The sequence below is a fragment of the Bos javanicus genome, chromosome 24 (assembly GCF_032452875.1).
Source record: "Bos javanicus breed banteng chromosome 24, ARS-OSU_banteng_1.0, whole genome shotgun sequence".
Taxonomy (NCBI): Eukaryota; Metazoa; Chordata; class Mammalia; order Artiodactyla; family Bovidae; genus Bos; species Bos javanicus.
This window is the reverse complement of record NC_083891.1, coordinates 29,681,826-29,697,653: the sequence shown is the minus strand read 5'-3', so window position 1 is coordinate 29,697,653 and position 15,828 is coordinate 29,681,826. Positions and strand designations below refer to the sequence as shown.

Sequence of the window (15,828 nt, the reverse complement as noted above, 5' to 3'; positions counted from 1 at the left end):
GAAGATGGTGGTGGTGGTGGTAGTGGTTTAGTCCCTAAGTGGTGTCCAGCTCTTGTGACCCCATGGACTGTAGCCTGCCAGGCTCCTCCGTCCATAGGATTCTCCAGGCAAGAATACTGAAGTGGGTTGCCATTTCCTTCTCCAAGGGATCTTCCCAACCCATGAACTGAAACTGGGTCTCCTACACTGCAGGCAGATTCTTTACCAACTGAGCTATGGGGGAAGCCCGCATCTTTAGGAAGACAATGGTAAATAAAGAGATGAGATATGAAAGCCAGAGTGACGACATGGCCACTCATGAAAAATTTCCACTGTCAGTGATGGCTGTCCAGTGCTCTGGCTTTCAGGAAAGTGGTCCAGGCTCCAGAATGGGTACATAGGATGGCCAGTGGCTTTCCAAGGATAGAGCGGTGAAATCGGTTCACCCATCTGCTGGCAAGAGTGAGGTGAATTGTCTGTAGTGGATTAAAAAACCCAGGTGGCTCAGTGGTCAAGAACCCGCCTGCCATTGTGGGGGACACACGAGACTCAGGTTCAATCGCTGGGTTGGGAGAATCCCCTGGAAGAGGGCATGGCAACCCATTCCAGTGGTCCTTCCTGGAGAATCCCATGGACAGAGGAGCTTGGCGGGCTACAGTCCATGCAGTTGCAGAGTCAGACATGACTGAGCACATGCACGCAAGCAAGATTTAAAAACAACAATACAACCGATCAAAAGTTGGCCTACCCTCCCTCTTCTTTTTCTTATCACAGATGGCAACAATTCCTAATAATGCTAGTGCTAAAAGCTCTCTGAAAAAATCTTTTGTTGGATGACTCAATAATTACTGTGCTACTCCTGATGGGTTTATTACCCATCCTTTAGTGAACACTGCATTCTGCACAGAGTTGATTTATTGAACCACTGCTTCCATCCACTATACAAAAGGATTACCTCCTTGCATTCAGTTCAGCATCCTGGCTCCAAGCTTGTGGTGTTTTTTTGCCATTGTTTTTCAGTCACTATGTCGTGTCTGGCTCTTTGCCACCCGATGGGCTGCAGCACGCCAGGGTGCTCTGTCCTCCAATATTTCCTGGGGTACTTTATAGATTTCTGCATTTAGACAGTAGGTTTGAAATCAACATGCTGGCCCAGGGAAGCATATAAAGAAGAAACAGAACTAGAGTTATTTCTGTTCCATCATTCTACATGACCACTGTTGGGGCTCAGGGCTGGCCTCTCCAAAATGTAATAATAGATTGATTATTTTGAATTAAAGTTAGTCAAGGGACTTCCCTAGTCATCCAGTAGTTAAGAATCCTGCCAGTGCAGGGGACATTGGTTTGATCTCTGACTGGGGAACTAAGATCCCACATGCCACAGAGCAACTAATTCCATGAGCCACACTACTGAAGCCTGCTCACCTAGAGCCCGTGCTCCCCCACAAGAGAAGCCACCGCAGTGAGAAGTCCGTGCATTGAAACTAAAGAGTAGCCCTTACTCACTGCAGCTAGAGAAAGCCCTTGTGCATCAACAAAGACCCAGCACAACCATAAATAAGTAAATAAATAAAACAAATATTAAAATAAATAAATAAGTAAATAAAAAATAAATCAAGTTATTCAAGAAATGGCCAATGCAAAAGGGACACTCTGACCTTCCTCTCTGATTCCTTGAAAGCAGGAAATAGATCTCTGGTGTGAAAAGTACCCTCTTCCCCTGCATCTGGAGATAAAAGGGCACCCTTACTCCCCAGAGACAGGAAATTTGGGGCAAGAAGCCTATATAAACAAACGCTGTTACTTATTTATTTTACTACCCCAACCCAGACTTTCTAGATTCTTCACTAACTAATCACCCAAAGCGTAAAATTCTTGTCCTGTCCATGCCTCACAAATGCATTGTTTCTTTGTCTAAAAAGTATAAAAACTGGCTGCTTGGGTCCCTTCTTAAGTGCCAGGTCTATGAGACCTCCATGTACACGAATTAAAATGTTTCTTTTTCTCCTGTTAATCTGTCTTATGTCAGTCTTGGTGTAAGTCCAGACACAAGAACTCAAGGGAAGTAGAGGGAGAAATTTCCCCCTTTCCAACACCATTCATGCTTAAATGTAAAACAGTGAAAGAATACATGCAAACTGTGAAGTGTGTTACTTTATTTCAGTAAGTAAAACTTGAGGTTCATATGAGAAATGTCTTTGAAATCAATTATTTCCTGATTGTTACTGAAAATCACTTTGTAGTACAGAGAAAAGAGTATTAAAATAAGACGCACTTTGGGTGTCAGATATGTTTTGTAGGCCACTGCAATGAATTGTGATGAATCACAATCTGATGAGAAGAAGACTTTCTGGTTTTACTTTTAATTAGATATATATAACTGTTCCCTGCTTATTTAACTTATACCCAGAGTACATCATGAGAAACGCTGGGCTGGAAGAAGCACAACCTGGAATCAAGATTGCCTGGAGAAATATCAATAAGCTCAGATATGCAGATGATACCACCCTTATGGCAGAAAGTGAAGAAGAACTAAAGAGCCTCTTGATGAAAGTGAAAAAGGAGAGTGAAAAAGTTGGCTTAAAGCTCAACATTCAGAAAACTATGATTAGGGCATCCGGTCCCATCACTTCATGGCAAATAGATGGGGAAACAGTGGAAACAGTGGCTGACTTTATTTTTCTGGGCTCCAAAATCACTGCAGATGGTGATTGCAGCCATGAAATTAAAAGACGCTTACTCCTTGGAAGGAAAGTTATGACCAACCTAGACAGCATATTAAAAAGTAGAGACATTACTTTGTCAACAAAGGTCCATCTAGTCAAGGCTATGGTTTTTCCAGTGGTCATGTATGGATGTGAGAGTTGGACTATAAAGAAAGCTGAGCGCTGAAGAATTGACACTTTTGAACTGTGGTGTTGGAGAAGACTCTTGAGAGTCCCTTGGACTGCAAGGAGATCCAACCAGTCCATCCTAAAGGATGAACACCAGTCCTGGGTGTTCATTGGAAGGGCTGATGTTGAAGCTGAAACTGAAATACTTTGGCCACCTGATGAAAAGAGCTGACTCATTGGAAAAGACCCTGATGCAGGGAAAGATTGAGGGCAGGAGGAGAAGGGGACGAAAGAGGATGAGATGGCTGAATGGCATCACCAACTCAATGGACATGGGTTTGGGTGGACTCTGGGAGTTGGTGGTAGACAGGGAGGCCTGGTGTGCTGCAGTTCATGGGGTCACAAAGAGTCAGACACGACTGAGTGACTGAACTGAACTGAGTTTCCTTTACCCACACATGACATCAGAATGAGATACAAGTATTTTTTAATATAAAAAAATGACAGTATGAAATAGCATCTACACGTAAGTTGTCACAATAATGATGTTCAATTTGGCATTAGTTCAATGACATAAATCAAAAGCATATCACATTTACTCTACTCTCAAAATAAACAAAAAGACTCAGGAACTGAAAAGTTAGGGAAGAGCTTTCCTTCTGCTGCATGGGCGGTAAAGCATCACAGTACATTTAACCTTGAGACCCTGGCTCCTGTGGATGTACACATAGAGTCGCGTGTCACTTGCTTTGCTATCAATAATCGTTTCCCCAGTAAATCTTTATCCAATCACACAGGACAGAATTCATGTTCAAAATCACACTGGTGTACACAATCATGGGGAGGGGACACAAATAGACTGCAGGGGATTGGGGTCTCACCAACTCCCCCTCCCTACCCCTGTTCTTGGCAAGATCACTTCTCTTATCACTGCTGCTTTATTCTTTGGGTTTTGAGGCTAGAATTTAGGATTGTGTACTTTGTTTTTTGGGCTTCCCAGGTGGCACTAGTGGTAAAGAACCCACCTGCCAGTGAAGGAGATGCAAGAGACCTGGGTTCGATCCCTGGGTTGGGAAGATCCCCTGGAAGAGGGCACAGAGGTATTCTTGTCTGCAGTATTCTTGTCTGGAGAATCCCTATGGACAGAGGAGCCTGGCGGGCTACAGTCCATGGGATCACTAAGAGCTGGACACAACTGAGCGACTAATCCACACATATGTACACACACACACATACACACACACACACACACATGAATACTGTGAATGAGCTTCTGGTATTGGGAAAGCAAACGTATTACAAATTAAGGTATATGGGCAATTTCTTTGTTTTTCTTTCTGTTTTATTGAATGTATTTATAATTCCCAAAGCACAAAAGTCCCCTCACAGCTGCTCTTATGTATTTATAAAGAGAATTCTGAATGCCAACATAATGTCTAAGATAATACAAATACATAAATAGCATGTTTTCCCTTCATGAAGAAATAATAGCAAAATTTGGTTTCCATGTAATGGTACTATTGAATTTACTTTTAAGGAATTCTGCTTAGGAATATTTTGGAGACCAAAAAGATAAAAAAGAATGCTTATAAACTAAGCAAAGATTCAAAATAATTTATTGTCACATTATTGTTATTATTAGATTAAAAGGGCTGGAATTGGAATTTCAATCATTGGAATGAATGATGGATCCCTTATTTTTATAAATGCAATTAACTTTTAATTTAAAAAAATGTTTATTTTTATCTATTTACTTATTTTTGGCCATGCTGGATCTTCATTGCTTTGAGGGCTTTTCTCTCATTGTGGTCAGTGGGGGCTACTCTTTAGTTTCGGTGCGCAGGTCTCTCTTGCTGTGGAGCAGTGGCTCTAGAGTGTGCAGGGTTCAGTAGCTGCAGCTCCTGGGCTCTAGAGCACAGGCTCAGTTTCCCTGAGGCATGTACAATCTTCCCAGACCAGGGATTGAACCTGTGTCTCCTACATTGGCAGGTAGATTCAGAATTAAATTGAAGAAAGTAGGGAAAACCACTAGACCATTCAGGTATGACCTAAATCAAATCCCTTATGATTATACAGTGGAAGTGAGAAATAGATTTAAGGGCCTAAATCTGATAGGTAGAGTGCCTGATGAACTATGGAATGAGGTTCGTGACATTGTACAGGAGACAGGGATCAAGACCATCCCCATGGAAAAGAAATGCAAAAAAGCAAAACGGCTGTCTGGGGAGGCCTTACAAATAGCTATGAAAAGAAGAGAAGTGAAAAGCAAAGGAGAAAAGGAAAAATATAAGCATCTAAATGCAGAGTTCCAAAGAATAGCAAGAAGAGATAAGAAAGCCTTCTTCAGTGATCAATGCAAAGAAATAGAGGAAAACAACAGAATGGGAAAGACTAGGGATCTCTTCAAGAAAATCAGAGATACCAAGCGGACATTTCATGCAAAGATGGGCTCGATAAAGGACAGGAATGGTATGGACCTAACAGAAGCAGAAGATATTAAGAAGAGGTGGCAAGAATACACAGAAGAACTGTACAAAAAGATCTTCATGACCCAGATAATCACGATGGTGTGATCACTGACCTAGAGCCAGACATCCTGGAATGTGAAGTCAAGTGGGCCTTAGAAAGCATCACTACGAACAAAGCTAGTGGAGGTGATGGAATTCCAGTTGAACTATTCCAAATCCTGAAAGATGATGTTGTGAAAGTGCTGCACTCAATATGCCAGAAAATTTGGAAAACTTAGCAGTGGCCAAAGGACTGGAAAAGGTCAGTTTTCATTTGAATCCCAAAGAATGGGCAATGCCAAAGAATGCTCAAACTACCACACAATTGCACTCATCTCACACACTATTAAAGCAATGCTCAAAATTCTCCAAGCCAGGCTTCAGCAATATGTGAACTGTGAACTTCCAGATGTTCAAGCTGGTTTTAGAAAAGGCAGAGGAACCAGAGATCAAATTGCCAACAATCGCTGGATCATCAAAAAAGCATGAGAGTTCCAGAAAAACATCTATTTCTGCTTTATTGACTATGCCAAAGCCTTTGACTGTGTGGATCACAATAAACTGTGGAAAATTCTGAAAGAGATGGGAATACCAGACCACCTGACCTGCCTCTTGAGAAATTTGTATGCAGGTCAGGAAGCAACAGTAAGAACTGGACATGGAACAACAGACTGGTTCCAAATAGGAAAAGGAGTTCATCAAGGCTGCATACTGTCACCCTGTTTATTTAACTTATATGCAGAGTACATCATGAGAAACGCTGGACTGGAAGAAGCACAAGCTGGAATCAAGATTGCCAGGAGAAATCTCAATAACCTCAGATATGCAGATGACACCACCCTTATTGCAGAAAGTGAAGAGGAGCTAAAGAGCCTCTTGATGAAAGTGAAAGTGGAGAGTGAAAAAGTTGGCTTAAAGCTCAACATTCAGAAAACGAAGATCATGGCACCCGGTCCCATCACTTCATGGGAAATAGATGGGGAAATAGTGGAAACAGTGTCAGACTTTATTTTTCTGGGCTCCAAAATCACTGCAGATGGTGACTGCAGCCATGGAAGTTGGCAAACTTTTTCTGTAAAGGGTCAGACCACAAATATCTTCATCTTTGAGGACCATATGGTCTCTGTGACAATGACTCAACTCTTTTGTAGGAACACAGCCATGGACAATGCATTAATGAATGGATGTGACTGTTTCAATAAAACAGTACTTATAAAAACAGGCAGTGGCTGAATAGCAAGAGGCCATGGTTTGCTGCTTCCTAATCTATGCTGATATTTAGCACTTAGTTCTAAACTAGATGTTTAAGAATATAAATTCTTTCACAAAAATATTAAACCCATGAATAAAAAATTAACTTTCCTTAATATTTCAAAATTGATTATTTTAAATTAAAAAATGAAATATTAATTTTAAAGGTTCATGTTCTGTCAATATCATTTCTGAGTTTTAGACTCAAAATTAAGAAGGCATATGCTAGGAACATGAGATGGATACATATATTTTTAACTGAATACTGTTGATCAATAAATATTAATTAGCCTAATATATTGTGTAAATCATTAACAACAGCCAATAGTAATTAATATCTTAAGAGTTATAAATTATAGCTCTTTGGTAGTACAGTTCTATTAGACCCTATGTAAAGCAATTGTTACCTTTGACATTTAAAGTACTTAAGCATTCCACTACTAGAAGTGGTACTAAGAAAATCACGGAAAAGAGGTAAGCAGGATTCTAAGTTAGGACATAGACACTCCAATGTTAAAATATTCCTGTGCTGTGCTCAGTCGTGTCCAGCTCTGTGACTCCATGGACTGTAGCCCACCAGGCTCCTCTGTCCATGGAATTCTCCAGGCAAGAATACTGGAGTGGGTTGTCATTTCCTTCTCCAGGGGATCTTCCTGACCCAGGGATTGAACCCAGATCTCCCACATTGCGGGTAGATTATTTACCATCTGAGCCACCAAGGAAGCCCAAGAATACTGGAGTGGGTAGCCTATCCTTTCTCCAAAATATTTCTACCTGTGCCCAAAAATTAGCTACCAAAGAGGGGAAGAAGAGATTTTCTTGTAGTATTAGAAAGCAAAGAATGCTCAAACTACTGCACAATTGCACTCATCTCACAGGCTAGTAAAGTAATGCTCAAAATTCTCCAAGCCAGGCTTCAGCAATATGTGAACCGTGAACTTCCTGATGTTCAAGCTGGTTTTAGAAAAGGCAGAGGAACCAGAGATCAAATTGCCAACATCCGCTGGATCATCAAAAAAGCAAGAGAGTTCCAGAAAAACATCTATTTCTGCTTTATTGACTATGCCAAAGCCTTCAACTGTGTGGATCACAATAAACTGTGGAAAATTCTGAAAGAGATGGGAATACCAGACCACCTGACCTGCCTCTTGAGAAATTTGTATGCAGGTCAGGAAGCAACAGTTAGAACTGGACATGGAACAACAGACTGGTTCCAAATAGAAAAAGGAGTTCGTCAAGGCTGTATATTGTCACCCTGCTTATTTAACTTATATGCAGAATACATCATGAGAAATGCTGGACTGGAAGAAGCACAAGCTGGAATCAAGATTGCCAGGAGAAATCTCAATAACCTCAGATATGCAGATGACACCACCCTTATGGCAGAAAGTGAAGAGGAACTAAAAAGCCTCTTGATGAAAGTGAAAGTGGAGAGTGAAAAAGTTGGCTTAAAGCTCAACATTCAGAAAACGAAGATAATGGCATCTGGTCCCACCACTTAATGGGAAATAGATGAGGAAACAGTGGAAACAGTGTCAGACTTTATTTTTCTGGGCTCCAAAATCACTGCAGATGGTGACTGCAGCCATGAAATTAAAAGACGCTTACTCCTTGGAAGGAAAGTTATAACCAACCTAGATAGCATATTCAAAAGCAGAGACATTACTTTGCCAACAAAGTTTCGTCTAGTCAAGGCTATGGTTTTTCCTGTGGTCATGTATGGATGTGAGAGTTGGACTGTGAAGAAAGCTGAGCGCTGAAGAATTGATGCTTTTGAACTGTGGTGCTGGAGAAGACTCTTGAGAGTCCCTTGGACTGCAAGGAGATCCAACCAGTCCCTTCTGAAGGAGATCAGCCCTGGGATTTCTTTGGAAGGACTGATGCTAAAGCTGAAACTCCAGTACTTTGGCCACCTCATGCGAAGAGTTGACTCATTGGAAAAGCCTCTGATGCTGGGAGGGATTGGGGGCAGGAGGAGAAGGGGACGACAGAGGATGAGATGGCTGGATGGCATCACTGACTCGATGGACGTGAGTCTGAGTGAACTCCTGGAGTTGGTGATGGACAGGGAGGCCTGGCGTGCTGCGATTCATGGGGTTGCAAAGAGTCGGACAGGACTGAGTGACTGCTCTGATCTGATCTGATGACAATTATCGTTCTTTTTAGGAGAATTAAAATCTCAAGGATTGATCATGAGCAAAGGTAGGCAGCAGACTATGAGTTTTATCCTCAGTCTCCCTTAAAAAAAAGATAAAGGTGTGTACTCAGTTGTCTTCAACTCTTTGTGACCACGCAAACTGTTACCTGTTAGGCTCCTCTGTCCATGGGATTTACCAGGCAAGAATACTGGAGTGGGTTCCCCTTTCCTTCTCCAGGGGATCTTCCTGACCCAGGGATCAAACCCGTGTCTCTTAAGTCTCCTGCCTTGGCAGGTGGGTTCTTTATCACTGAGCCACCAGAGAAGCCCTTTTCATTCACCAAATGCCAGTTTTTCACCTTAGCAATAAGTATGCTATGCCTGCATATCTTATCTCCCATCAAAATCTCCACACGAGAAGGAATCCAATGTTTACAGTATTTGCAATTCTTTGTGAGAGTTTTTAAATGTCTAACTTAGTTTTTCACATTTCAGTTCAGTTCAGTCTCTCAGTCATGTCTGACTCTTTGCAACCCCATGAATTGCAGCACGCCAGGCCTCCCTGTCCATCACCAACTCCCGGAGTCTACCCAAACCCATGTTCATTGAGTCGGCGATGTCATCCGGCCATCTCATCCTCTGTCGTCCCCTCCTCCTCCTGCCCCCAATACCTCCCAGCATCAGGGTCTTTTCCAATGAGTCAACTCTTCGCATGAGGTAGCCAAAGTATTGGAGTTTCAGCCTCAGCATCAGTCCTTCCAATGAACACCCCGGACTGGTCTCCTTTAGGATGGACTGGTTAGATCTCCTTGCAGTCCAAGGGACTCTCAAGAGTCTTCTCCAACATCACAGTTCAAAAGCATCAGTTCTTCAGTGCTCAGCTTTCTTCACCATCCAACTCTCACATCTATACACAACCACAGGAAAAACCATAGCCTTGACTATACGGACCCTTGTTGGCAAAGTAATGTCTCTGCTTTTAAATACGCTATCTAGGTTGATCATAACTTTCCTTCCAAGGAGTAAGCATCTTTAAATTTCATGGCTGCAATCACCATCTGCAGTGATTTTGGAGCCCAAAAAAATAAAGTCTGACACTGTTTCCACTGTTTCCCCATCTATTTCCCACAGGAAATGACAACCCACTCCAGTATTCTTTCCTGGAGAATCCCATGAACGGAGAAGCCTGGTAGGCTACAGTCCATGGGGTCACAAAGAGTCGGACACGACTGAGTGACTTCCCTTTTCACAGTACAAAAAGAAAAAAATTCATCCTCTGCTAAAATATTTCAGATAGTCACAAAGAAATTGAGCAGCAAATTGTCAGAAAAAAGAATATTTTAGTGATGGCAAGGTAGTCATCTTGGGATCCCTGAGGCCACATCTTTTCGGCTATTGCTTATTCAGACTCTGAACCAGGCCAGTCCTGGTAAAGATGGTGTATGGGGTAAATCCAAAGTGTGATTTTTGAGTATAACCTAGGAAAAAAAAAATCAAATTAAGAAGTTTTAGAAGCCACAGAGCACTCAATCACAGAACTGTTGTAATCATAGCTCATTGGAAAGTTAAAGTGTGTTAGTTGCTCGGCCATGTCCAACTCTTTGTGACACCATGGACTATAGCCCACCAGGCTCCTCTGTCCATGGAATTCTGTAGGCAAGAATACTGGAGTGAGTTGCCATTCCTTTTTCCAGGAGGTCTTCCCGATTCAGGGATAGAACCAGGGTCTCCCACATTGCAAGCAGATTTTACTTTCTGAGCCACCAGGAAAACCACCAGGGAAGCTCATTGTAATAAGATTTTTTTTTCCTTCTCAAGAAGAGCAGCCACAGGGTACATTGAGGGTTAGAAAACTGTTTTACCAAAGGACACCCAGTTTTACACACGGAAGCAGAAAACTTATCAAATGGAAAGCATTCAAGGATTCTCAGTTGATTGGTTTTAGAGATTTTAGGTTTAAAAAAAAATCTAGGGTAAAGGATTATAGAATGAGACTTAGAAATTTGAAATATTTGAGGCAATACTGAGTTTTGAAATGTTCACCCCAAGTCTAAACAAAGAGCTATCAAAAGTCAGTGTAAGAAGCATAATGCTAAATTGCTCCTATGATAAAACCTGTTCCATTTGCTTCACAGTACGCTGTTTCTGGCAAAAGGAAGAGTTTTCAGTATGAAAACTCGGGAGCATTCTGTGAAGGCAAGAGATGCATTGTTTTCAATAAAACACAGTGAAGCTTCAGCTTGGTAATCTGTGTGCAGGAGCCACCTCCATCAGGAAGATCCAGTTCTCTTGTTCCTTTTCCTGTTGGCTGGTATTTTGAGAAATGAGACACATGGCAAGGAGAGGCCTCGTGATTGTTTTCAGAGGCCAAATGAAATGATGCACTTCAAAATAAAAATGAAAGTGGAAAATATAATTTAGGCATAGAACATTCCTGAACTAATTTAATTGTGTATTTCTTTAAGGCAGACAACCACCTGGAAGCAGTCATAACAACAGCAACAGCAAATCGATTTTGGTGAGAAAACTAAGTTAAATATTAAGATCTAATAATACACCGCCTTGGAAGCAGCTGTGAGTTTATTTCCTTTTTAGAACAGTGCTAATAGTTTACAAATGCACCATGTATCTATGATCCCCACTGAAAACAGAATTATTGATTTCTACTAAAAAAAAAAAAAAAGAAAGAGCATAAGTACATGTCTCTAAGGCTTGTAAGAGTTTTACTGTCATATCAAAGATTCTGGAATAGGAAACAGCAACGTACTCCAGTATTCTTGCCTGGAGAATCCCCATGGACAGAGGAGCCTGGCGAGCTACAGTCCAAAGGGTCGCAAAAGAGTCAGATACAACTGAGTGACTAAACAACAACAACAAAGATATTGCTGAGAACTTTGAGTTTTTTAAAATTTTTATGGAAAGGCTGAGTATTGAACTTTGAAATGGTGTTAATTGAAACATCAAATAATGTGTGTCTGAGTATCTGTGTGCTGTCTGCTCAAAAAAACTTGGTTTTTCAGACAGGTTTATGATATTAGAGCTAGAAATTAGAATAAAGGGTCCCTTGACTCTAGTTAGTACCTAAAGAATTAAGATGTTTCAAAATTTTGTGTTTAAAAAGAAAAATATGCTTGGATCAGGTTTTCCCCATGCCAAATAGTATTGTTTAGTTTTTGGAACTAAGGATGTTTTACACAAAAGTGATCACAGAAGTGGCTGTCTAGGAAAGCTGAGTTTCAGTCTTTGAGCCAAAATCAGCTACTATATTATAGGGCTAGAGAAGATGCTTACATGCTCACTAGAGAGTCAACCTAATTTTTCTCTTTAAATATAAAATAAACACTACGGTGTTATTTAAGTGATGGCACCCCACTCCAGTCCTCTTGCCTGGAAACTCCCATGGGCGGAGGAGCCTGGTAGGCTGCAGTCCATGGGGTCTCGAAGAGTCGGACACGACTGAGCGACTTCACTTTCACTTTTCACTTTCATGCATTGGAGAAGGAAATGGCAACCCACTCCAGTGTTCTTGCCTGGAGAATCCCAGGGACGGGGGAGCCTGGTGAGCTGCCGTCTGTGGGGTCGCACAGAGTCGGACACGACTGAAGTGACTTAGCAGCAGCAGCAGCAGCAGCAGCACAGTGTGTACGGCTGTATGTAGACAGTTTCCCACACACTATTTACTGAGGATGTGTCAGTACCTGCTTTCTAACTCTAGACATTAGGCTCCTGCTTCCAAGGAACTTCCAAAAGTCTGCTTCTAAATGTCTAAAGTTATAATACAACTTAAATTGAGTGAAGATGGGACAGTGTTATGTGATTTTTATCAGGTTTCTTTCAGCTCTATCTGTAATTGGGGATATGTTAGAAAGAGGCAATGGATATACAACGTATCTTTTACAAGTTTTAATTTATTAAAAAGAGTCCAGAAGTAATTAATCTGGAAGAGTTCTACAATTAATCTCTATTAATTATCAACTAATTAATAATTTGCTAGAACCCAGGATTTGAGTAATATCAATTTTGCTCTAAAACAAACACCAATTGACCTCAGAAGAATTCCTACTTGTATCAGGAATAAAATATATATATATTTTTAAGAAAAATGGTATTTTGCATTCTTCTCAGTGGTGAAAGCACAGTAATTCAAAACTAGCTTTGTATCATGTGAACAGCCATCAATTGTTAAAGAACTCAAAAATGTATTTCCTGTACAATGGGTCAGGCCTAATACACTATCAAATCACTCTTGGCTAAAAGAGTATGACATTTTCTTCTTAAAACTAAGATGGAAATCTATTAAATTAAGATTTTCTTCAGGAGATCAATTTTCCATTCTTATTTCAATTTGTGGCATGAGTGAAGTATGGTGTTTTAGTAGCCTGAAGATGATGACTCAGAGGGGTGTCTACTCAAGACTTTTCTGACCATTTGATAACAGGCATTTTTGGAGATTGTGGCCATTCTATGGCTCCACGGCCACAATAAATTACAACCTGCCATTTTCAAATCTGCTCTTGGGTATTATTTCATTGGCATTAGCATGAAAATACATTTCTTCAAGATAAATGAATTCACCCTAAGAAAGATGGAAAATTAAAAAAAAAAATCTCTAGTTCTAGGATATGCCATTCTTTTTTTTTTTTTCTAATTTTATTTTATTTTTAAACTTTACATAATTGTATTAGTTTTGCCAAATATCAAAATGAATCCGCCACAGGTATACATGTGTTCCCCATCCTGAACCCTCCTCCCTCCTCCCTCCCCATGCCATCCCTCTGGGTCGTCCCAGTGCACTAGCCCCAAGCATCCAGTATCGTGCATCGAACCTGGACTGGCAACTCGTTTCTTACATGATATTTTACATGTTTCAATGCCATTCTCCCAAATCTTCCCACCCTCTCCCTCTCCCACAGAGTCCATAAGACTGTTCTATACATCAGTGTCTCTTTTGCTGTCTCATACACAGGGTTATTGTTACCATCTTTCTAAATTCCATATATATGCATTAGTATACTGTATTTATGTTTTTCCTTCTGGCTTACTTCACTCTGTATAATAGGCTCCAGTTTCATCCACCTCATTAGAACTGATTCAAATGTATTCTTTTTAATGCCTGAGTAATACTCCATTGTGTATATGTACCATGGCTTTCTTATCCATTCATCTGCTGATGGACATCTAGGTTGCTTCCATGTCCTGGCTATTATAAACAGTGCTGCGATGAACATTGGGGTACACGTGTCTCTTTCCCTTCTAGTTTCCTCAGTGTGTATGCCCAGCAGTGGGATTGCTGGGTTGTATGGCAGTTCTATTTCCAGTTTTTTAAGGAATCTCCACACTGTTCTCCATAGTGGCTGTACTAGTTTGCATTCCCACCAACAGTGTAGGAGGGTTCCCTTTTCTCCACACCCTCTCCAGCATTTATTATTTGTAGACTTTTGGATCGCAGCCATTCTGACTGGTGTGAAATGGTACCTCATAGTGGTTTTGATTTGCATTTCTCTGATAATGAGTGATGTTGAGCATCTTTTCATGTGTTTGTTAGCCATCTGTATGTCTTCTTTGGAGAAATGTCTATTTAGTTCTTTGGCCCATTTTTTGATTGGGTCGTTTATTTTTCTGGAGTTGAGCTGTAGGAGTTGCTTGTATATTTTTGAGATTAGTTGTTTGTCGGTTGCTTCATTTGCTATTATTTTCTCCCATTCTGAAGGCTGTCTTTTCACCTTGCTAATAGTTTCCTTTGATGTGCAGAAGCTTTTAAGGTTAATTAGGTCCCATTTGTTTATTTTTGCTTTTATTTCCAATATTCTGGGAGGTGGGTCATAGAGGATCCTGCTGTGATGTATGTCGGAGAGTGTTTTGCCTATGTTCTCCTCTAGGAGTTTTATAGTTTCTGGTCTTACATTGAGATCTTTAATCCATTTTGAGTTTATTTTTGTGTATGGTGTTAGAAAGTGGTCTAGTTTCATTCTTTTACAAGTGGTTGACCAGATTTCCCAGCACCACTTGTTAAAGAGATTGTCTTTAATCCATTGTATATTCTTGCCTCCTTTGTCAAAGATAAGGTGTCCATATGTGCGTGGATTTATCTCTGGGCTTTCTATTTTATTCCATTGATCAATATTTCTGTCTTTGTGCCAGTACCGTACTGTCTTGATGACTGTGGCTTTGTAGTAGAGCCTGAAGTCAGGTAGGTTGATTCCTCCAGTTCCATTCTTCTTTCTCAAGATCGCTTTGGCTATTCGAGGTTTTTTGTATTTCCATACAAATTGTGAAATTATTTGTTCTAGCTCTGTGAAGAATACTGTTGGTAGCTTGATAGGGATTAAAAATATGGAACGCTTCACGAATTTGCGTGTCATCCTTCCGCAGGGGCCATGCTAATCTTCTCTGTATCGTTCCAATTTTAGTATATGTGCTGCCGAAGCGAGCACACCATTCTTTAGATTTAAGATGAGTTGACATCTATTTGCCTCATTAGTTGCTGGAAGCAAGTTGATCAAGTAGCATTTGACTAACATTATGAAATTACAAGCTCTCTTTTAATGACCCTGGTTATGTATTCATTGGCTATATGCTTGTCCTTCTTTATTGGTATACAGATTACACATGTAACATATAATCAGTCAAACAATATGGAGTGCTCACATTTCCCTCTGTCTTGAATTAACTTCTGTTTTTCTCCTGAAGACATTTGTGTGTATCTCAACATGTGTAATTGAGTCAAAGGAGAATATGATGAATGTGGAATGATTAATTGTTATATCAACCAAGTGCATTAGGTATTATTGTAATCAAATATGAGTCTGTAGGCTGTGAATTTTCAAAATGGCAGAACAAAACAACTTGGAGCAAATAGACTTGGTTAATCCTAATTGCTTTCTTCTTTAAATATAACATGAACTCACCATATGCTATCAAATTCAATTTGTGTTTTATTGGGATACATTGATTGCTTTTCATATCAACTGGAGCAGAAAGTTCTTTACAGTAATCTATAAAACCGGTATAGCCAATATTTTTTAAGAAAAATACTGTCATGTGTGAATAATAAAACTGACTAATCTCGGACAAGAGGATAACTCTCGACAAGGGAATTCACCTAAAAATGACTTGATTG

The 15,828-nt window shown here is 40.4% G+C and overlaps 1 non-coding gene across 1 annotated transcript; it reads right to left on the bottom strand.

The window, feature by feature from the left end:
• Window positions 1-15,035: 15,035 nt before the first annotated feature.
• On the bottom strand, window positions 15,036-15,142 carry LOC133237888 (U6 spliceosomal RNA). The gene has a single exon (XR_009733397.1). It is a non-coding gene; the product is annotated as a U6 spliceosomal RNA (small nuclear RNA).
• Between the last annotated feature and the right edge of the window lie 686 nt (window positions 15,143-15,828).